Source organism: Podarcis gaigeae (assembly GCF_964106915.1).
Source record: "Podarcis gaigeae genome assembly, chromosome: 9".
Lineage (NCBI taxonomy): Eukaryota > Metazoa > Chordata > Lepidosauria > Squamata > Lacertidae > Podarcis > Podarcis gaigeae.
In genome coordinates this window covers 40,856,788-40,880,168 of record NC_139685.1, presented here as the reverse complement: position 1 = coordinate 40,880,168, position 23,381 = coordinate 40,856,788, and the positions used below count along the sequence as shown (strand labels likewise).

Sequence of the window (23,381 nt, the reverse complement as noted above, 5' to 3'; positions counted from 1 at the left end):
AAAAAGGCAATATAGAAGCTTGCATGCTAATAACTGCAAATGTTACACAAGTGAAAGCATCTTGATTAATTTTATTAGAAACGTGTTACTAGCATTTTAAGAAATAAAGCATTTATCACAAAAGGATGATTTCTTCAGTTAAGCTCATTAGGAAATCACACATCAATTCATGCATAATTACAGGGGAATTTCTGCCACTCACTACAAATCATTACCATATTAGCTTAAAGTTGAGTTAATTAATCTGTAGTTTCAAATAGGTGGGCTCCTAAATAGGAAGAATTAGCTAATACAAATTATGAGACTATCAATACCACTTCAAAACACTCCCCCCCCACCCTCAGACAAAGGTGCATCTTTGAACGCCTATGCATGAAAAGCTTGTTCTTTTCAATGAGCACTAAAGCTTTTATTCCTGTGTCAGAATCCCATATTATGGATCCAGTGCCAGGTACTTAATGAATAGTTGACAGTCTGGGCACGTTTACTTGCGCCAGACATACTCATTGTTTTTAATGATCGTTGCAGTTTGAGATTGAATTGAAAGAAAGGGGGAGGCCTGGGAGATGAGGAAGGAACAAGTTCGGAAAGTGCTGAAAACTAATGCCTCAGCAGCAAAGGCAGAAAATGAAAGTGGGCATAAGGTTTTTGCTTCCTCGTACTACAGCTCAACAGGCTCAGAGCTGTTAGAAAGGTTGGAATGAGGGAGAGTTTTCAGACCCACTTTGTCTCTCAGAATTTACTCCCTTTTTTGTACAAAACAACATGACACTATCTTTTAAAGAAAGGTCTGGCAACTCACAAGAGCCAGGTCACCATAAAAGGGTTCTTGCCCTTGCTAACCTCTGGAAGGGCATCTCTGTGCCCATGGATAAAGTGGAATACTAATAGAGACAGTCAAGGTGTGTACAAATTTGAGGCTTGCCTGTGCATATCTTGGAGCCTCCATAAGGGAGGAGGGTGGTGGCTTGTCATTGGTTTACTCCCTATTTAGAGACCTCGGGGAATTTTTGCAATCTCCCAGAAAAACAAAAGGGCTCTGCAAGTTAGAACCAGTGGTAATTACCACAGCCTCTTTAAACTCCCCAAAGCCTGCACTACTTTCTTTAAGGGAAAAGTACAAAGGTGGTCTCTAAGGTGCTATCTGGCTTTGTTTGAGATGTGGAAGAATCAGTCTTCTCCAACCTAGTGCCCTCTAGGCAATTATGAACATCAGCTCACTTCAGCCCTGGCCAGCAGGACCAATAATGGGAATTGTAGTCCAAAATACCTGAAGAGAGCACCATGTTGGGGAAGGTATTTCTGTGGGAACCTTGCCCCTCTAGATAGCTCAGAGGATACTAAGTACATTCAGGGACCATTGCCTCTGTCTTTTTTCTACCAACAAACCAATATTTTCATGCAGTGCTTCTGGTCATTGAACTATATTGATAAAGAATGCTTATGGGACTTAGGCATTTTATGCTTCCTTTCTTCTTTGAAAACTGGCATTATTCATTTTGTATGATTAGGATTCTGATGGGTTATCAGACATTTTCCTCACTGTGTCAAGGACAAGAAGAGATGATATGAAAGGCTTGTGCATTTTCCTTCTTTCTGAATATACTGTTAAGAAACGAATATTATAAATTTGCAGCATTCTAAGCTCAAGGAAGCATTTGATTCATTATGTTATATTTTAACAGGTTCAAACAAAAACCTTTGAGGCCTTGACAAGGTTCGGCAATAAGTGATGCTCCTAAGTTACAAGTCTAAACTGATAGCTGAACAGCAAAAATGTAAGTCTCATAAGTCGCATATTTCAGTTAAGCACTATCCTTTCAAACCACCTTCAAAAACCCTCATAAATGCTAATGATGCAAGGCTACAAATGTATAAATATATACATAACTCAACATTTGTTGTGTATGTTTAGTAACTTCAGACAGACTTATGCTATGACCCTCATGATAGCTACTGCAGACCATAGTTCTGCTTCACACATGTTAAACCATGTTTTAAATAAATCTTCTTTAGTAAAGCATAGCTTAGTGTTATATGTGAACTGAGCGACAGAGACCAACCCCTTATGAAATGAAGCCTCTGAATCTTACCAGTCAAGCCCCCTCTGCTATACTTAATAACCCAAAAGGATGTGAATCGGGGGGCACATCATCGGGTGTATAGGCACAAGTACCTTGTCCTCATTCTCAGGATACACAAACTGAAACGGATCACACAACACATCACAGACTGTGACATTAGATGCATCAACTGGAGCTGCAACAACCATGGAGCTAAAGTCCCTCTGAAGTCAAGTGACTTCACCTCCAAAATGTGCTGCGAGTTGGTTCAAATGTGTCACTAAAAACTCCCAGGATCCTTTCCCTACAATGGGACTCAGTTCTGCTGTCCTGCTGATAAGGAGACTACTGCCTGATCCTAGAACCTAGGTACAATTCACCCAAAACTTAAGTTCATAAGGTTAATGCAGTAGGCTTCCGTCTGTGTATATTGCTTTGGGCAGGATTTGTTATAAACAACCATTTATTTATTCATTAAAAATGTTTAAATCCCACATTTCAGGCATAAGCGAAGGAATAAACATTAAATCATAGTGAAATAATGTTTCCCAAGAAAAGCCAGATTGTTGTATTGGGGGTGGGCAAGAAGACCCACTCTGAGTGAAGGTTCCATAGGCTGGAACTCTTAGACATGCATAACCATCTCCAATAATTTACTAGGGTAAGGATGGAGAAGCTGTGGCCCTATCACCCTTAACCATTGGCCAGGTTGACTGGGTTGGATGAGTTTTGGAGTCTGATAGGTTCCTCATTCCTATATTAATGGTTCATGAGTGGGTGGGTGGAGTTCATGACCACTATTTCTTATGGGCTCTTAGGAGACACAGGAACCCTAAAAGCACCACTGTTTCCAGGAAACTCGCTGTGGAGCATTCTGGCTACAGCTAGGGTGCATTTGATATATAAATCCTAGGCTATGATCTGAAGACATATGAGACCACCATGTTTGTTAAAGCTAAGCAGGTTTGGGGCTGGCCAGTGTTTGGATGGGAGACCACCTGGGAAACACATGTATACTGCCTTGGGTTCCTTGATGGAAGAAAGATGGGATATAAATAGAAGAAAATAAATATGGTTATGCGTATTTCTGAATACCTTGACAAATTCTATAGTCAAATGGATCTAACAAATGCCTTAAATTGCCCCTCCAAAAAAGAAATAAGAAAAAGGAAAAATAATAATGAACAAAATCCACACGCTTGTTGACAACAGTTACAAACCATGTGATCCCACTAAAACCAATAATGTGTCTTAGAATGTGTACATTTGCACTTCTAAATCCTGCATTTTTTCTCTTGGCAACCTTTCCTGCTCCTTGTCAACCTATCCTGATTCTTTCCTGCAGCAAATGTTTCTACCTTCCCTTAATATAACTATTCGCTCTTGGCCAAATTTGTTAGCGCATAGAATAGAATTTAACCCCTGGTCACGTTGCATCTTACCTTCATACTATAAGTGCACTCCATTTATCAATGCCGCAACTGCAACATGTATTTGATAAAGCTGCAAAGAGAAGCAATACATCCTAGAATGGAGGACAATGTATTTAACAGAAGAAGGGCAACTTTGGGCACGGGTGATAAAACTGTAATGATTTTATTTTTTTTATGCAATGCCATGAAAGAGGCAGTTCTCTACTTTGTATTGAAATGAATTGGCTTTGCATAATTGATTCCAACATACTGATAGCCTGAGGTCTGAGCTGTTCAAACCCAGAACATATTAGCCATGCTACAAAGACTGAAGAAAACGGTGCCATCTGTTGAAGGTTGGGGAGAGAATAACATTACAGATACACTACCGACTCTAAAAGTAGGGCAGAACCAGTGAAGTGTAGAAGAACCCTTTTCTATATGTATGATGGCTTGCCTATCTCTTTCCTATTTGCCTTATAAATTACTCTTCAGAACCATATGGCTGATACCGAATACTGAGCAGTATAATCTTTACATTTCATCTTCCCCATTATAAGGGCAGTTCAACAAAGTCAGACTAGGAGGGTCCCGTGGTGAGGGCTGATGTTATGAATATTTCCCCGTAAAAAACAAAAACTGAGCAATCATAAAATAAATTACTTTCTGCTTGCCTTTTCATATGTTAGTTGCCAGTAATTATTAAGGGTTTGTCCAATCCTGCAGCAGTACATGCATCTGCTAACCTGTTGCAAAAATATGGAAAGCAATTTGTAATGCCAGAAAAAAAAGACTCACATCATAGTTGCTGCTGAAAATAAAAATTCAAAGCTGGCTGCCCATGCATATTGCTGCTTCTGATAAGGAAGCTAAACTTGCCAGGCATAAAGCTTAACTTGCCTTTCAAACTAGAGATCTTCGTCTCTTGCTTCCATCGGTCCACTTTCCTAACAGTGTGCGAATGCAATTTATGGGATGCCACATAAAGGGCCATTGTACCGTACATACTATTTTGTGGTATTTATATACTGGTGTGCTGAGCTGACTTTAGAAGCTGCAGTGTCAATGCCATGTCTCATAGATTGGGCCTTACAGTGCTCCCAATTTGCTGTGGGTGGGTGTTGGTGCTGGTGGCATCTGTCCCAGTGGTATGCCAAGAATGCGTTCTATAGATGTAGCTGACAGGAGCTGAAACACCAATAAATTTTATGAATGCACAGGGGGAAATTGCATATGCAAACACAGTCTTCTACAAAGTTATCACCGCTGCAGCATCTCCTGTTATTACTAAAGAAGCAGGCCATTGTTCGGTTTTTTCAAAGCCTTGCCTCTTTGGCTGTCAGAGCTGTGGCCGAAATAGGCTTTCAAATAAAGTTGTGGCAGCACATGCTCTTTAAGTCAACCATGCGCACATATAGCTTGCTTAGATCATAGCTGGATCTCATGATTGTTTCATTAAAGTGGTTTTAAGAAAACTAAATGCTAAATCTGTATTTACTGATGGAGACAATATAGAAATAACCAGGTAGTATGACATTCCCATGATAGCATTAAAAGATCTAGGTGATTTCACTGAATTTATTTATTGCACAGATGCCTTAGTTATTTATATTTAATCTTGGTGTACCAAAGGTTTGTGGTTACACACACACACACACACACACACACACACACACACAAACCTTCTTGGATCAAGCCAGTAGCCACATCGAGCTCCCAAATAAACAAAACCACCTGTGGGTAAACTGCATATCTGGAACATTTACACAGCCTATAAGTAAAATCTTCACTTATTTGCAAAACAAGTTGACTGTTCATTTATTCTAGCCTTAGTATTTTTGTGGGAAACTTTTAAGAAAAACTGAATGAGGGCAGACGCAAACTCTAACCACGTTTGAAATGTGTTTGGTGCAGTCAGACATTGTGTGACTCTGCCAGGAGAGTATCTCTTCCAAACCTCTCTCTCCAACAAAGTTTAGAACAGGTTACTGTGTATTTAAAGGGCAACAAAGAATGCAAAGGGCAACAAAGAATGCCAAAGTAGAGACTGCAACAAAATATTGTGGTGAAGAATTCATAGGCTACTTCATTGCACTCCCCCTTTTCCATGCAGTTTTCCTTTTAAGCCACCAACATTCACCCAACGTTTTATGCCCATTTATTGGATTGGGGGGGGGGGGGTTCCTCTCCCAAAGGTTTTTCCTTTTGTTCTTGTTTGTGTTTCTCCAAACATTTGTCTTCCCCATATCCCCTCTTGTGCATGGCTGGTACCAGTTTCTCTACTGTTTTGGTGCAATCACTTGAAGAACTGAGATCCCTATCAGTATATATTGTTATAGGACTGGAGGGGTTGGTTTGCATGATGTCTGTGGGTCCTATCAAGCCTATGATTCTGTATCTGTATGGCTGGAATCTGTAGCAGAAGCAGCCACTGCACTGGTCAAATTGGTCTCTTTGTTGAGATAATGGGCTCAGTCAAGTCAGTTAAGCCTCCTGCCTGCATGACTAAAGTGTTAGCAATGTTGCCATGGGAACAACTGGATGGTGGTGCTCTTTCAGGAGTTGGTAGGCTTCCCACACCTCACCTTTCCTGGTTGGAGGCCAAGAAATCTTGTAGATACGAAGACAGTACCTTAGGAATTAAGTTCCTCCCCCCTTTTTAGTCCTGCCTAGAATTAGAAGTTAGACACAGAAGCTGAACTTGCTCTCTCTGCTGAGGCAAAAGCTATGACTTTGATGACCCACCTTGGAACAAGATTTGTTGGAGTACTGATACCATGAGTTCTACCAACTTATGCGTAGGTTGTATATATGTGTGTGAATACAACCATATATCCTAAATATACCACTGTCTCTAGTGACCTTCTTTTCAAAAAGAGCCCAAACCCTGGGTAAGCTCTGGAATCCCTTAAGTCTCTCATGGTTTGGAGACTAGTGTGCACACAGCAATATTATTAGGGGGGAAATCCAGTGCGGTATCAAACTTCTAATGATCCCATTAACAGCACTATCCCCCATGACACCCAGTCATGCCTATGAAAAACCTGCTTCAAGCACATTATTCACAGTGTTCAGTAATGGGAAAAGACACCGAAGAAGCCATCTGACTGCTTCTTTTTTCCTTCCAATAGTTCAACCTTGAAAGAACCACAGAGGTTGTTGAAACAATCAGCATTGCCTTGTAGCAGGGAATCTCCTTGGAAAGACAATGTGATGACTCATTGCTTTCTTTCTCTTCAGTTTAGTTTTTAAAGCACTTAAGCTTGCAAAAAATCCCTTACAACAAAAAAATTAACCGATGCTTCAAGAGACCCTTTCCTGATAGATGTATCGATCGAAAAGAACAATTTCGGAACATCTTGCCTACCCTGGTATAAGTCCCCAATTTACTCCCAGCATTGAGTCATGATTTTCCACATATATGCTGACATTGCTGAAGGAGGGAGGTGGGGTGAGGGGTGAAAATATAGGCCAGGTCTGAGAGCCTCTAAAATGGTCTATATATTGTTCTTTGGAGTGACTAGCAAGAGCCAGGCATGTGGCAGCTCGGCTTGCCTTTCACAGCAGGTTTGACAGAGAGTCAGCTGAAATGACTGTTAATAACAGCAATCATGACATGGGGCTAGAGGACCAGGTACAAAATGGCAGTTCAGGATGACTCTCTCTTTTTTTTAAGGAGAAAAAGAAAGGGACAAAAAAGCGTTTTCTGGTTAGATGTGTTCACTCCCCCAGCTTTTCTGAGACAGTGGTGGCAGGTAAAAATATTTGATTAGTTTATTACTTCTATTTAAAGGAAGCTGCCATCACTACTATGACTGAGGCTAGCAAAGCTTTATTTGTGAAGACATTAATTGTCAATGCTCAAGTATTAACAACTGCAATATTTTGACTGGAAATAAATAATTTGTTTCTATAACATGTTAGAGTCTAAGAGCTCCTCCAAATGACCTGCTTATTGAGCAGTTTTGCTTGCACAAAGCTTGTGCAGAAGTTAGACTATATCTATCAATATTTGCTTGTGGGGTGCTGATGCATCTTCTTGTTAATCATTCCTCCACCCCACAATTTTCTGTGCATTTCCCTATCACTTTCCTAAGCACAAAAAGTCTGTTGTTGTTTTCTTAAAGTGTATTTGTTATACTAGGGTAGAAGAGTGCTTTAATCCATTTTAATTTCTGGTAGGCACTTGAATCCCTCCTGCAAAGTAATGACAGTCTAGGCACCTTAAGGCTGCAAAAAGTGTGATGTGGGTTGCAAATATTGCTTCAACACATCATTTACCCATCAATTCATCATCTACCCTCATGTAAACTAAATGAAAATGTTGTGTCAAACTAACTATGTTGTTTCCCATAAATTCAGTGCCCATTGAATTCTGGAAGGAAAGTGCCAGGCATAGACTTATCAAGCCTTCCATGCAACTAGGATTTTGCTTTTCTGTAAGCAATAGATTTGTCAGTGTTGGTTACCAGGGTGAAGCAGAAAAGATATGGGACAGACAGTTCATTCTGTGATACGCACTTTGGGTGGGGAGATACAGCAAGGAAGCTGTAACAAGCAAATTCTGACTCTCCCATTCTCCCTTCCTAAACTGATCCATAGATTTTCAGAGACCCCAAACAGACCTTTAGTTGTCATTGAGTGTGAGATAGCAAAGCACCAACCCTCCATTTTCTAATTTGGAATGATCTTATAGTAATAAAAGCTGTCTAGAAGAGGAACTCAGTAGCATCAACCTAAGACTGGACCTGTGGTTCTAAAAACAAAGTAATTTAAAATACTGGACCATGGATGCCCAGGTCTCTGCAGTGGCCAGGAGTGCATTTGCACAGTTGAAATTAGTTTTCCAGCCACAAACATGTACATATGTGTAAACCTTTCTTTCTTTTTGTTATTTTGTAGAGATAAAAACTTCAATTGAAAAAATACCAAAAAAAATGGTTTGCCAGCCACACACAATCCTTGAGATGTCTGATTTGGCCAGTGACACATGCCTTAGTTACATCCCATTTGGATTACTGTAACACACTCTACATTCGGCTGCCTTTGAAAAGTGCTCAGAAAGTTCAGCTACCTCAAAGAGCTGTGGTCAGATTGTTGACTAATCCATTGCTACAACAGCTCCACAATCTATATGTAATTATCATCTTTGGGAGTTGGCACCCATCTGTCTCGGGAAATAATGGAGGAGTGTGCCTTTGGGGTGAAGTCGAATGCAGCCTTTTGGAAGGTTATAACACCTGCTGTGGCTGTAGAGATCAATATGGGAGAGACATGTTTTGCTGAAGCTGAGGCAGATGAAAGCATCAGTTTGTGCTGCAGCAGATGCACAGCAGATGCGTTTCTTCTCTCTGTGCTCCTTCCAGTGGTCATTCCTCCTCTGGGTGTTTAATTGTTTTTAAATTATTATTTTTGTGGTCTAAACCACAGACCCTAGGGCTTGTCGATCAGAAGGTCGGTGGTTCAAATCCCTGCGATGGGGTGAGCTCCCGTTGCTCGGTCCCTGCTCCGGCCCACCTAGCAGTTCAAAAGCATGTCAGAGTGTAAGTAGATAAATAGGTACCGTGCTGGCAGGAAGGTAAACGGCATTTCCATGTGCTGCTCTGATTTGCCAGAAGCGGCTTAGTCATGCTGGCCACATGACCCGGAAGCTGTACACCGGCTTTCTCGGCCAATAAATCAAGATGAGCGCCGCAACCCTAGAGTCGGTCACAACTGGACCTAATGGTCAGGGGTCCCTTTACCTTTTATCTCAGCTGTAAGCCGCCTTGAGTCCCTGCCAGGGAAGAAGGTGGGAAATAACTAAATGATAAGGCAGCTTCCCATTCTTCCTACGGTCAGTTATTCCAAGGTGACTGCAGAACCAAGAAAAAAGCTTGAGTTTTCTCCTTGTTTGTTACAAATATATATATATCTGAGGCATTTCAGGTTAAACAAGCCCCTAGAGAACTAGCCCATAAAAGCTTTCCTGTTCTTCCGGGAATATGTATTTATTTAGCATGTGTAGATTTCCTCTTAGGCTGCTGTTCACTGGCGGATGAATTTTTGCTGAAGGGAAGAGTTTCTCAGCCCTATCATTATATAACATTTTATTCCCTCTTATGTTTTGCTTGGCTCATTTCAAAGGGGAAGGTGCTGGTGTTGAAGACAGGCAAATCAGGCAAATTGAGCTTAATATAACGTATACAAATATTTGCATCCCAGTTAGAGTTTGCTTCTATTCAGTTTTGCTTAGCCCCATGCTAGTAGCAGACTGAAACTTTGCACTGAGAGAGTCAGGCCCAACCTCCCAAGGCCAAGGCCAGAATCTGTAATTAGACAGCTCTCTAAGAGTATTGTTTGGGAGAAAAAGAGAGAGCTGCTCTCTTGCTGTTAGCTGAATACCCAGAATAGGCAGAGTTCTCCCCTGGCAGCAACTGCTCCATTATTTTTTGTTATTCATCTCCCCTCTTATTATTTTCCTCTTCCTCAATGCTTCCCCAGCAAAGGCATCTTACCTCCAGCAAAGACATACAAATGGGACAGCTTTCTCCACATGCTTCGCTGCCCTGGGAACAATCAGGCAGGGATTGCGATGATAACAGCGCAACTAGACATTCGCTCGCATTTTCCTCCACCTGCTTTTGTTTTGTTCTTTGGGAGGGGGGGGGGGAAGCCAATCGTTGGACGTATTATTATTTTTTTCAACCACCCAGTGGGGAACAGGCTGCACCTAGGCTTGGGAGGGAATCAAAATGGTAGCAGACAAACGCTGCCAGCATGTGGCACCACCTGGTGGAGACTGCCGCGGTCTGGCTCTCACTCCCTTTCTTATCTTTACTTTAGGGTGGCGGGAAATAAACGGAGTTATTCTACCCCCAAAATGAAATTGCTTACAGCAGATGCAGAGTCATTTTCTATGAAAGCAGATGGATGGATGATTTCCCTTGCAGAAAACCATTTTGGGGTGGTCTTGTTTATCTGAATTATTTAGAAACAGTTTCCTCAAGAGTATGATCATTGTTCCCTTAGGAGATAATGTGAAAGGCTGCTCCCCTCCCCAATAGGGGTATGACTGACACCAACACTGCAGTCATTCTGGCACCAGGTCTAAAAATCTATATAGAATCATAGAATTTTAGAGCATAAAGGTAAAGGGACCCCTGACCATTAGGTCCAGTCGTGACCGACTCTGGGGTTGCGGTGCTCATCTTGCTTTATTGGCCGAGGGAGCTTCCGGGTCATGTGGCCAGCATACTCTAGCATTTTATTTTTTTAAATTGCCATCTAGTCTGTTTTGCCTATTTTTAATTGTGTCCCTTGTTCTCATTTACATTTTTTTTAAAAAAGAAACATAGGAACTTGCATTATATAGTAGTACCTCAGGTTACATACGCTTCAGGTTACATATGCTTCAGGTTACACACTCCGCTAACCCAGAAATTGTGCTTCAGGTTAAGAACTTTGCTTCAGGATAAGAACAGAAATCGGGCTCCAGTGGCGCAGCAGCAGCAGGAGGCCCCATTAGCTAAAGTGGTGCTTCAGGTTAAGAGCAGTTTCAGGTTAAGAACGCACCTCCAGAATGAATTAAGTACTTAACCTGAGGTACCATTGTACTGGGTCATAACCATTGGCCCATCTGCCCTGCTGGTTACGAGATCCCCGGTGGGGGAGGTTTGCAGTGGGGGAATGGTAGGTGAGAGGAATGCTCAATCCTTGCCCATCTGCCATTTCCTCCTAGCAACCTCCTGTGATAAGGGAAAACACTTTGGAAACTGGGGGACAGGGGAAGCTACTATGAAGAAGAAAGGACTAAATGAAAACAGTGGACAGGGGAAGAATCTGGAACCTCTTCCCCCTTGCTGCTTTTCTACAGCTTTTTCTATGATAAGAGCTGTTTGACAGTGGAACAGACTACTACAGAAGGCAGTGGACCTTCATTGGAGGTTTTTAAACAGAGGTTGGACGGCCAGCGCTCAGGGATTATGTAGCTGGGATTCCTGCATTGCAGGGGTCTATTCCAACCCTACAATTGTATGATTCTAGGAAAGTCAACATGCCCTATAGCAGTGATCCATGTTCTCAAAACCAAACCTATTAGGCGTTGGAGTGCTCCCACAACACCTGGAGCACACCCCCCCCAGCTCAGCACTCCAGCACCTGCTTTGCCCAAAGAAGGAATCCACAGTGATTTCCAGCAGCAATAAATTGCAGGGAGGAGGCAGAAAGGTGTCCCCAGAGTGTTTTCCAGGAAGAGAGCAACCTCAGCAGGAGGAGCAGTCCTCCTGTCCAGGCCATCTTGCCTGCTTCTCAGATTTTTTGGTGGAGGGATGCCAATGCCGTTCCCTGCCAAGGGCTCCAATACAACTCCTTACCGAGGGCACAATCGACCCATGTATGCCTCTGAATACTTGTGGATTGCCTACTGCACAGGCCTAGGTGAAAATAAAGCAAAAAATTCCTGTAGGTGCGCCTCATTTTAGGAAGATGTTGTAGTGGCATATCTGAGTGTGCAATGGCAATCCTTTTAAAGAACAACAGAAAAGTGTGTGTACTTTTCCCTTTTGTTCTTGCACGGATGGTTGATTTGAATGCTGTAGCCCAGTGTTTCCCAAACTTGGATCTCCAGCTCTTTTTGGACTACAACTCCCATTATCCCTAGCTAGCATGACCAGTGGTCAGGGATGATGGGAACTGTAGTCCGAAAATAGCTGGAGACTCAAGTTTGGGAAACACTGCTCTAGACACCAACAACGATGGAGTACGTCTCTAGGGGTGAAGTCAAACTGCTGTGTGAGCAGCAATGAAGTGACTTCCTCAGGGCACAAGCTTGGGTAGTGTGTATGTAGGTTGTGGCTCTTTAGACCACAAGACATCAATGGAAAGAGCACTAATCACAGGATGAGTGCAAGAATGTTCTTTTAGACAGGGTGTTTCTGTAAGCACTGCACCAACTCATGGGCAAAGAGGCAAAATTCATATTACCTATTAATTTCCTGAGATCTATTGCAATGAGCCATTGTGCTCTGAAAGGTATGCAAAGATCCATTCATCTGAAAGATCTTTAATTATATACGGACTTTCATAAATGCATCCCCTGGCTGCAGAACTACAAATGATTTTAGACGCTTCCTAAAAAGCATCCTTCCAGAAGACTTTCTCATCCTTAAATCAAATTTGTGTAATGCAGCTTCCCTATATAATGAGAGAAGTTCTTGGCAAAGTCTATTAGCGTAGGATATAAATGTACTGATTCAGATAGAATTTCAAAATTACATTCGGTCGTAACACAGTAACCGTTGGAAACCTAGATCTTTTCCCCACAGGAGCATAACGTGACTCACTTCCTCCTTCACAAATCATATAGGAGATAATGTCTTTAGAAGGAAGCAGTGAATAAAGGACAGAGATTTCAAAGATGAGTCCCTCAGCCTGGTTAGTAATACATTCAAAAGTCAAGATACAACTGTTCTTGGACTGACAGATCTCTCGCACAAAAAACTAGCAGCTGCCACGGTTGAATGCTATGAGCCATTCTATGTGTGGGCAGATTGGCTCCCACAGCATAGTTTGACTCTAGGTCGCTGCTTGCAGGAGGAATATTGAGAGTCTTTGGATCACAGTGCATGTATGTATAAGATATTTGCATCAGCTAACCGAAAAATAATTTGGAATCACTATCTTCTATAGGATTTCATTCTGGATATTCAAGAGAGTGGAAATTTGTCCATGGTTACAGAGGATATACTTTTGTTGACAACTGTCTGTCTTGGGAGACAGTGGAGGAGTGCACCTTTGGGAATGAGGTCAAGCTGTTGGACAATTACAGTGCCTGCTGTGGCTGTAGAGACCAATATGGGAGGAACGTGTTTTGTTGCAGCTGGGGCAGATGAAGGTGTCCAGTTGTGCTTCTGCAGATGCACCATGGCATTTCTTCTCTCTGCGCTTCTTCCAGCAGTCATTCCTCCTCTGGTCCCTGCTACAGATACACGACTGGGCTGTCCGTCTCCAAGCACTACAGTCGTCTGCAAGGGATTCCCACATGGTGGGGTTGATGTTGCCAGCCTTCATATCATGTTTGCAGACCTATCTAGGATATAGATAGTGTCAGATCACTGCTTCATCTAGCTCTGTATTGTCAACACTGACTGGTAGTCATTCTCCAGAGTTTTGCACAGCAGTTTTTTCTAGCCTCATCCTGAGATGCTGTGGATTTAACTTGGGAGTTTTGATGTGCAAAGCTTGCATTCTACCACTGAACTATGGCCCTTTGCCTTATGGAGATTCACAGGAATGGGGATCCAAAGATGCCCTTCTTTTCACAGAAGGTGTATTTATTTGGAAATATGGAAATGGTGTTTCACACATTGCACTAGAATGCTATGAAATAGAAACTAAGCTTATTTAATTATTAGGGGTGGATCTAATGGTTGGACTGGGAGTGGGAGGGCTCAAAATATGATTTCCCTCAATAAAAAAAATAAATTGCATATCTGATCCCTGCCAGGAACCCCCTTCACAACAAGCAAGGGGGTGGCAGAAGAGTCCTTACTGGTGAGTGGGGGAACCAGCAACATGAGAAAGCTCAGCTAACAGGCTAGCCTGCTGTCCAACACTGGATTGCCCTTGAGCATGGTCCAGAAACTGTAGCTTATCCAGAACACAGCTGCCAGTTTAAAGAACTGACTTTGGTCTATACAGCTCTATACAACTTGGGCCCCAAGGATCATTTCCTTTATTATCAACCAGCCCATGTCTTAATTTATGTAGAGAAGGATCTGTTCATAGTTTGGTCTATAGCTGCAGTACCAGGGCCTCTTCAGTGATGACACCCTGGCTGTGAAATTGCCTCCTCATAGAGCTACAGCTGTCCCCTTCATTAGCTGTCTTTAGGTATCAAGACACATGTTTTTCTTCAGTTCTGTGGAAATAGCTGACATAAAACCTACATTGCTACTGGATTCTTTATTACTTTGTTTTTTAGCTTTAATTCCATTTATGCTGTTGGTTTTATGATCATGGTATTGACTGTATTTTATGAATTGTTGTTCCCTGGGAACCTTTGGGTTGAGGGGTGGTCTATAATTGGGTTAGATAAAGAATTACAGTGGTACCTCAGGTTAAGTACTTAATTTGTTCCGGAGGCCTGCACTTCACCTGAAACTGTTCTTAACCTGAAGCACCACTTTAGGTAATGGGGCCTCCTGCTGCCACCGGGCCGCCGGAGCACGATTTCTGTTCTCATCCTGAAGCAAAGTTCTTAACCTGAAGCACTATTTCTGGGTTAGCGGAGTCTGTAACTAGAAGTGTATGTAACCTGAGGTACCACTGTACTTCAGAAGTTTTCTGCAATTACAATTCTCTTGATCTTCACAGGAAATGATACTCCTGAGAAGTGTCACTTCCCTGTCAGGCAGGCAGTATGGCCAGCCTGTTGATTAGTTAATCAGGCTTCCTCCAGCTGCAGGGAAGTTGTTCCTTTTTGCTTGTATGGAGATTTTGGGAGGTGAAATGGATACTCCACTTTGCCCCCCCCCCCGACCCAGGACATATTGTTACTACTAGCATAAGGATGTCTCCAACACAAACCTTGGAGCGAAAATTTAAAAACAAACATTATTTCCTGCCCCCCCCCCATTGTCAAATAAAATGTCCCTCCATCCCTCATTGCCTTCCATCAGTCTTCTTAACCACCGATACCTGGCAGAGATTCCACATTCACAACTGAATTATTTGCTTTTCGTTATTTGTACACTATTAAGATCTCAATCTTATGCACACTTTCCTGGAAGCGAACACAATGGGACTAAATGCAATGGGAGCTACTTCTGAAATCCTATTTGCACTGTTAGGCTGTGCACTGTACTGTAAATGTGCAGCAACTATTTGGTTGATTTCCTGTTTGATGAAGTCTTTGTACCCAGCCAAAAGCAGCAAGAGATCTAGAGAGCTGTGGGAGAGCCAAAAATGAAAACCATGGCTAGCTGTTGCCTAGCTAGCTTGTCACGAACACAATGTGGCATGCTTATCCTCTGACCTCTTCTCCAGTAAACAAGCAGGGCGAGACTTTGGTCTTTCATATTTCAACAGTGCCCTGTGCTAGTCTGAAAATTGGCACCCCCACCCCCACTGTGGTGGAACTGGTGCTGCTGCCCTAAATTCGCCTCTGGGAGGAATTTGGTTACAACGTGCTCGAAGGAGGAAGGGAATAGGGTAGCTTCTGGCTTTTAACAAACACAACAGGGACATCCTGTTCTAGAGGAGTTCAGTTACCACCATAGATAAGATGCAGCTTCTGATGACACAGGCAGGCACACACACTCACTGTTACTGGTGGCTGTGGGTGTGGGTGCAGGCATCTGAATTTCTTCACATGCACACTGCAGCTGCTTCACATTCCTCCAAAAACCTTCAAAGATCTGCTGCAAGGGTGTGTCCAACACAAGTGCATGTGCAATCATGGCAGAAAAATTGGTGTCTTGGGGCAATGAATGAAGGGTGGGGTGATTTGCAATGGGTCTTTCTGAAGGCCCTCCCCGCCAGGGCCTGGCAAATGCCCCACAATGGCATCCTGAATCACTAGGTTTGAGTGCCTACCACATTGTATTTTTCAGGGTATTTGCATTTATGTGCAGAAAAGGCATTTGTGTATGTATGTGGTTGTAGATAGATTGACTTCCAACAAGCCCCTTCCCTTCCCACCTTAAGTTCAGAACATCTTGAATGCTGGAAGGAGGACAAAGCTGCTGCTATTCCTTTCTAAATAGCCTGTCTGAAGGAAGAGGGAAGGATGACAAAATAGTTTTGTGTGGCTAAAAACAGTATTATCTGTGATGGCAAGAACCTTTCGAAACCTAAAACTCAACAAAACAAAGGCTCACACTTTTCACTGGACGCCGGCTCCCTTGGCCTATAGAGCGGGATGAGTGCGCAACCCCAGAGTCGTCCGTGACTGGACCTAACAGTCAGGAGTATCTTTACCTTTACCTTTAAGTCCTATTATGAGAAAAACAGTAAGATGAAAAATTGCAGTCCTGCCAAGTCTAAACGTCATCAGCTACCACCACTTAACTAGTAAGACACTGAAAGTGGGCGAGGGGGGGGGATGATCAAGGTGTTAATCTCAGTGGAAAACATCTAAGATGTGTAGCTGTCTCTCTCTTGTTACAGGTACTAGACTAGCATGTAGGCGTTTGGGTGTGGGTTGGCTGCAATGTTTTCCTCACATTTAGCGCAAATGGGTTAATGTGAAGTTTCTCCTCTAAGCTCTGTTTTCCACTTAGCAAACAAATATTGCCTGAAGAGAGGGCAGTTAAATTAGGAAATGTGCATCCTGTTGCCAGGTCAACCACATTTTTGATTGGTGGGTGTCAGTGATTGCGTTAGGGAATAATATGCAGTGATGATAGACACAAGCTGTAGGCTCTTCCTAGCACGGTAGGAGGGAACAGTTACAGAAAATAGTGCCGTTGGCAACCGCGACCTGAAATCTTGACTCTTTTATTACTATGTGTGCATGCCTCTGTGAAAGAGGGAAAATTATTAGGAGGATCAAAAGCCAAAAACCAGCTCTTAATTGTATTTCAGTTTCCTGGGGTTATGTAAAATAAATTATCAGATTCCACTGATGATGAGATCAAAGTGGTTGCTGACTGTTTCCTTGCATTTAGAGTAACTGATTTACTGCCTTTGCATGCTCCATTTTAGCACTGCACCCAAACCCCAGATTTCCCAGTGAACAACTGTGAACATAGAGCTTCTATATATAACATATAATATACCCCACCTTTCTTCCATTAAGGTATTCAAGGCAGCGTACCTGGCTTTCTCAGGTGGTTACCCATCCAGGCAGTGAGCAGCCTGCTCTTCCTCACTATTGCATCATGTATCTTCAAACACATCTATGAGAAAGCATCCTCATAAGCAATGAAAGGGCCATCGTGTGTGCACAAAGGATTGCGCCAGTGAATACAGATTCCTAAAAAAATGAAATGTGACAACAGCAGAATAATTAGCTAAATAAATAAATAAATAAATAAATAAAACCTCCATTAAGGGCATTATTAGTTCATAGGTAAACTGTAGGGTAGGGTAGATTCTGAAAACCTTAGATCTACAAGAGGGGCCTACAACAAAATGACACAGTATAAATTTCTCCAGTTAAATTTCAGCCAACCAGTTGTGTCCTCTTCAAGGATATGCCATTCCATTATTCATCCAACACTCAGTTAGTATTCCTTCCCCATGAGAATGTTCAGAATTCATTGGCCTTTAGGCTAGAGGGCAGGCTTTTTGATTAACGCTTCTTTTTTGTACTTCTGTATAACTGTTGGTTTCCCCAACCCCACTGATGCCTTCCGTGTGTATAGAGCATACAGACCAGCACTTGGAGAATGGAGTTCTCTATTAGTATATATTAGGGATGGGGAAGCATTTCCAGGCTGAGAGCTACATCCACATTCCCTTCTGGGGACCACGGGCTAGTTTCTACACAAATTCGCACTCTGTCCTCCATCCAGGCATGCAAGAAGCATTATAAGAGTTGAAGACACTTTCTAGCCAGGCAAGAACATTCAAGGAGCATGCAAATAAGGGCTGGCCTGGTGTGTGTTTGGGAAGGTGGTGTGCCTGGGGAGGGAGAGCAGCCTGAGCAAAGTCCTAAGGGGCAGACAGAGAGATCTGGTATCTACAATGATTGTAATGGAAGCCTTTGAAGGTACCAGTCACAAAGCTTGACAAGAAGCAAGACGGAAATGCTTGACTTCACCCAGATACAATTAAGTCCAATACCACTCAGTGACTAAACTGTATAATGATGCAATTTGCATAATTATCAACCCAACATTTACCCCATGTACAATCACAGAACATATTATAAAGGGCAGTGTTATTTTTTCAGGGGGTACACAAGGGTATGCAGTACTGGCACCTCTTTTTTCTGTTGTCAAGAAGTGTGGCAATAACTGTTACAACTTCATGATGAGTACAGTGGTACCTCGGGTTACAGAGGCTTCAGGTTACAGACGTTTTAGCTTACAGACTCTGCAAACCCAGAAATAGTACCTCAGGTTAAGAACTTTGCTTCAGGATGAGAACAGAAATTGCACGGCGGCAGTGGGAGGCCCCATTAGCTAAAGTGGTACCTCAGGTTAAGAACAGTTTCGGGTTAAGAATGGACCTCCAGAACAAAACAAGTTCTTAACCCGAGGTACCACTGTACTGGCACCTATTTTTCTAGGGGGGAAAGCACTGATTAAGGGTAATGATATTAAATATACCATGGTGAGGAGGATCTAGCATATTTCATGGGGAAGTGTGCATAATGGGACAAAACATTGCATTTATGTACCTGGATTCAACCAATTCCAAAAATTCCTGATGAAACATCAGCCATGGCTGCTATAGAATAAATGTATGTATTTCCTAATAGGCTGAGATAAATAATAACATCTTCACAAGGATCAGTGTTCTTTGACCATTTCTGGCTCATTTATGAATAAGTTAATCTATTTCCGTCAAAGATGTTAAGGTCATGCATGTCATGAAATGAATTAGGGACAGAAAGCTGACATTACAATTACCAATGGTGTAACCTCTTTTATCACCCACAGTATTCCCCCTTCCCACAAGTCTGGCGTATTTGGTTCTTCTTTTCTTTCATCCAAAGAAAATAAGGTACCGAAGTCCCCACAGGATAGAGTGTTGGCTCATTCCATTTGCTGTTCTGTTAGGATCAGCCATAATAGGATTGTTGTGCTCGCTCTTGTACAGAGAGGGATTGAGATGTCTCCCAGGAAAGACTCTTCCATTGACACACACTGAGATGTTCAGAATTAATTCTGACAAGAGAGTTCCAGTTTCAGTGGCTGAGTCCAGCAAAAAAAGAGATTAAAGAGGAAAAAGAAGAAAATCCACTTACAAAAACTTAACCACAATTTGCTTGGCTCAGGGATACAAACTGGGCGAAGAGTTTTTGCATGACTCTATTGTGATGCTACCTCTGTGTTCTGAGTACTGGCTGCAATCACTGTCCTGAAGGATATGCCACTTCTTTCTTAGCCTAGTGTGTCAGTTTCTTTCTTAAACTAATTTTTCTCATTGCTTTTTGGGTCCCGCTTCCATCAGCTTGGTTAAGTTGAAGCTGTAGGCCACTAGGAAAGATAAAGGCACCTGTGGATTTGTGCATCCAGAAATGGCATTAGACTTTTTTATTATAAGTGTTTGCTTCTGTTTAATAGGTAACAGCACTTATCCTGTTCTAAAGGACCACCATCTCTTGTACACAGCTTATGTGAAATTCCAGTGCATTAATTTGTTTCATTGATGAATGGGAGAGGCTATTAAGGATAACACAATTCTATGTTTTAAAAAAGATAATTGCTGTGTCATATGTCTGTTTCAAGACCAGAGATATCAAATGTGTTGCAACCATTTTGAGTATTTAAAAATCAGAGTGATGGTTTTGACTCCTAAATCTGAAGTCGTTTAGGAGCAGGGTACCTGAAGGACCATCCATTCTCCACATCAACCTGCCTGACTGTGATGTCTACCTTTTGGATGCCAGGATCGGACACTCACTCTTCCATTCTAAACAAATGAGAGGGGCAAAGAACTTCTCTCTATGAGAGAGCGCGACAGCAACCGAAAGAGGTGCCTTTTCCCCATTGAGGAGGTAGGGCAGAGCATTCCAAACTTTTCAAGTTGGTGGCACATTTGGGAGGCATGCATCATTTCGTGACACAGTAATTCAGTTTTACTAGCAGACTGAAGGTTAAACTAACCTTTTACAGCCCCAGGCAGCCGACACGACACACTAACGCGTCGCAGCACAAAGTTTGGAAAGCTCTGAGATAGGGCATACCTGAACCATTCTGTCTCTTTTTCTGCCATTTTATATTTGGCAGCCATTTTGTTTTATGCCATACGCCCACAGCAGCCATTTTGTGACTGGTGCCCACTGCAGTTTCTCAAAATTCCAAATGTAACTTCTTGTTGTGGGCATCCATCTGTCTTGGGAGCAGTGCTTTTTCTGGTGGTACTCAATGGTACACAGTACCAGCACCTTCTCCCCCACCCAAAAAAGAAAAAAAAATGGAGAGGTGCACCACCGTCTCCCTCCTTTGCTCATCCCCTCCTTCCCCAGTGCTACAGTCCAGGGAGGGCAGCCGATTTCCCAGGGAGGAAGGCAGCAGAAGCCCCAGCGGATATGCATCTTCACCTCAGAGCTGCTCCCTCACACCTGCCGCTAGGGCTGTGGACAGCAGCTTGAGACCCCCCTGATTCTGCTTCCACCCACTAAAATTGAGAGACAAAGGCAACTGCAGCTTGAACCATATCACAAGGGGACGAGAGGAGATGACCAAGCAGGAAGAGGAGGAATCCATGCTGTAGTCTTCCTCTTATCTCCCCGGGGAGCAACTCTGCCAGAACTGTGAAGCAAATGGCAGCCAGGGGGTGGGGGTGGGGAGAGAACAAAGTAAACCAGGCACCCACCAGAGTGTCTGAGGAGAAAACAGGGGAAGGGGAAGAGAAATCCAGCTCCATCAGAGAGCAGCTGCTTCTTCCTCAGGCTCACTCCGCACCCATTTCATTCGCTCACTCCTCTAAATAAAATTCAAAAAGTAAGTTTTCAAAATAATTTGAAGGAATAAGCAAATCTTTTGGGAGGGAAACTCTGCTATAGTATTCTCTACACTTTAGAATAGTTTGTGTTTATCCTGTTGCAAATTATCCGTCTCTCTGAGTGTGTATTAAAAATAGCCTATGTTCACAGAAAAGGAGTATAAAGATACTGCCCTGAGACAAGACACAACACAGTTGCTATAAATTCAGGGGGTGGGAAATAAATAATGTTAACTGTTTGAACATGTGATTTAGCTTGGACAGTTCAATGTGCAAGTTAAGAAAGCGAATACAAATTAGTCATAAAACAGACCCATCTATTATTCACTGAGTTTGCTGTGCTGTCATGAACTGAAATATGTTTTTCCTGGAGTGAGTGCTTTTGCATCAAGGGAGATATTAAAGCAAAGCTTTGCTCTGCTCCTCAAAGGTCTTATTTTGTCTTTGATTTGCTACCCTCAATACTATTAAAGAGCTTTGGGTCAGAAATGAAAATATCCCTCATAAAACAAATTGGGATGGCAGCCTGTGTTCACATACTAACATTTTTTCCAATATCCTTTGCTGCATGTTTAGAACAGCTACTTTACAGGTAGGCCTCAGTCTTCCAGAGAATTGTCTTGATAGATGTATTGCTCAGAGCAACATCTGTAATTTATGAATATAGAAAATCCACACTCTCTCTCATTGTCTTTGTGGCACAGATGTGCTTTGGGCCAAGTGAGATGCTTGGATAATGGAAAGGCAGAGTGCTAATAAATCTTTCAGCTATGAAGGCAATGCTTACATCTTCCCTTTAATATAAATCCAAAGCTAAATTCTAAATCACATCTTTAGAGATCACTAGTGCTGTTTCTTCATGTTATTGCTATTGTTCTATTGAATGTTTGCTTTGGTAATATGCGGTAGCTGATGTTTGATTCAAAATGGATCTAATTAAGCCGAGAACATCTGACATTTTTCCCAACCAAGAATAAAACTAGTAAATCACGAAAACCCTATAAAAAGGAACTATACTGCTCTGGATGAGGTGTTGGAATCATTTAAGTTACTGTCTGAGATAACAGCAGAATGGCTGGAACTATTACAATATGCTGTGAAAAATTCTCCACTGGTATAAATAACGTGATCCCAATCTGTGCAGACTGTGAAGAAAATTAAGAACATAGAGATTGATGCACCGGAACAAGGCAATGATCCATCCAGTTTCATTTCCTGCTTCTGACAGTGGCCCAGGCATGATGATCAGAGGAAGAAATACACTCAGCCAGTTGTGGGATACTGTACCAGAGGGAGACATTTTTTTTCTTAAACCCAGCTGGTGATCAGTATCAGCTTTAAAGCCTGAGGATTGATGACAGTTGTAAATTTCACCCTAGCTGGTGCAACCAAATTGGATTGCTTCTTTCTGTCCCCAACTTGCCCTTCACCTGTCCTCCTCAGAACTACCATTCCGTTGCCTGTAGCTAAAGATGTCGACTCTTTTTTTGTAGATGATGTCCCCAGATAGATTTTCAATTTCTACTGCCTCACACAAGTGCTCCACCTATTTTTTTAAGATGAACTGTGTGGTAGTCTCCTTGGAGTGAAAACTGAAATAATAATAAAAAACCATTCTATGAATCACAGCATTTGTAGGCCCTCTTTTCTCATCCCTCTGGCAGCCATCAAATGCTCCCCTTACAAGGGGCATGTGGAGATGGAGCTACAGTGTTAGCATTGCTGCTACCACAGAGCATTTTGGTGGCCTAGGAGAAGTTTCTCAGGTGTGAGATAGAGGAGGAACAACAAAGAGTTTCATATCTGCTGCCCACTTTGTCCTTAACCCGAAATGTATAACTGAAACAAACCCAGGTTAGAACTTTTATGAGGAGACCTAAACTGCTCATACATAGAGGACATGCTATTGCCTTCCCACCATGTCAGGACTTTTCATATTACATTGTTATGATTTGTGGGCTAACTGATGAACAGTGTCTCTGAAACTGTGACTGCTTGATTGAAGATACTAAGGGGACTGTAGGACGGACATTTTTTGTTACCTTCAATTCTTTCGCTTTTAGTATTGTTGTCTGATAGAACCTGCCACTTTAAAAAGTCACTGAATTTTAGATATATTCAGAGTACAGCATAGTGCTTTACTCCAAGAACAAAGATAAGTGCTTGCCTGGAAGTAATGGAACAATCTATGCAATCATGTCTAATAATGGGAACTGCATCATGTGGCACATAGCTTCCATATGAAAATAGGTAGACATTTTATGTTATGCACATATAGACTTCTTAATAAGTTGGAGAACAAGCC

General features: G+C 42.3%; 1 long non-coding RNA gene across 1 annotated transcript; it reads right to left on the bottom strand.

Moving 5' to 3' along the window:
* Nucleotides 1-12,611: 12,611 nt before the first annotated feature.
* On the bottom strand, nt 12,612-20,325 carry LOC310852606. The gene is made up of 3 exons (XR_014568313.1): nt 20,236-20,325; nt 17,274-17,432; nt 12,612-13,540 (listed from the first exon to the last, which is right to left on the bottom strand). It is a non-coding gene; the product is annotated as an uncharacterized lncRNA (long non-coding RNA).
* Between the last annotated feature and the right edge of the window lie 3,056 nt (nt 20,326-23,381).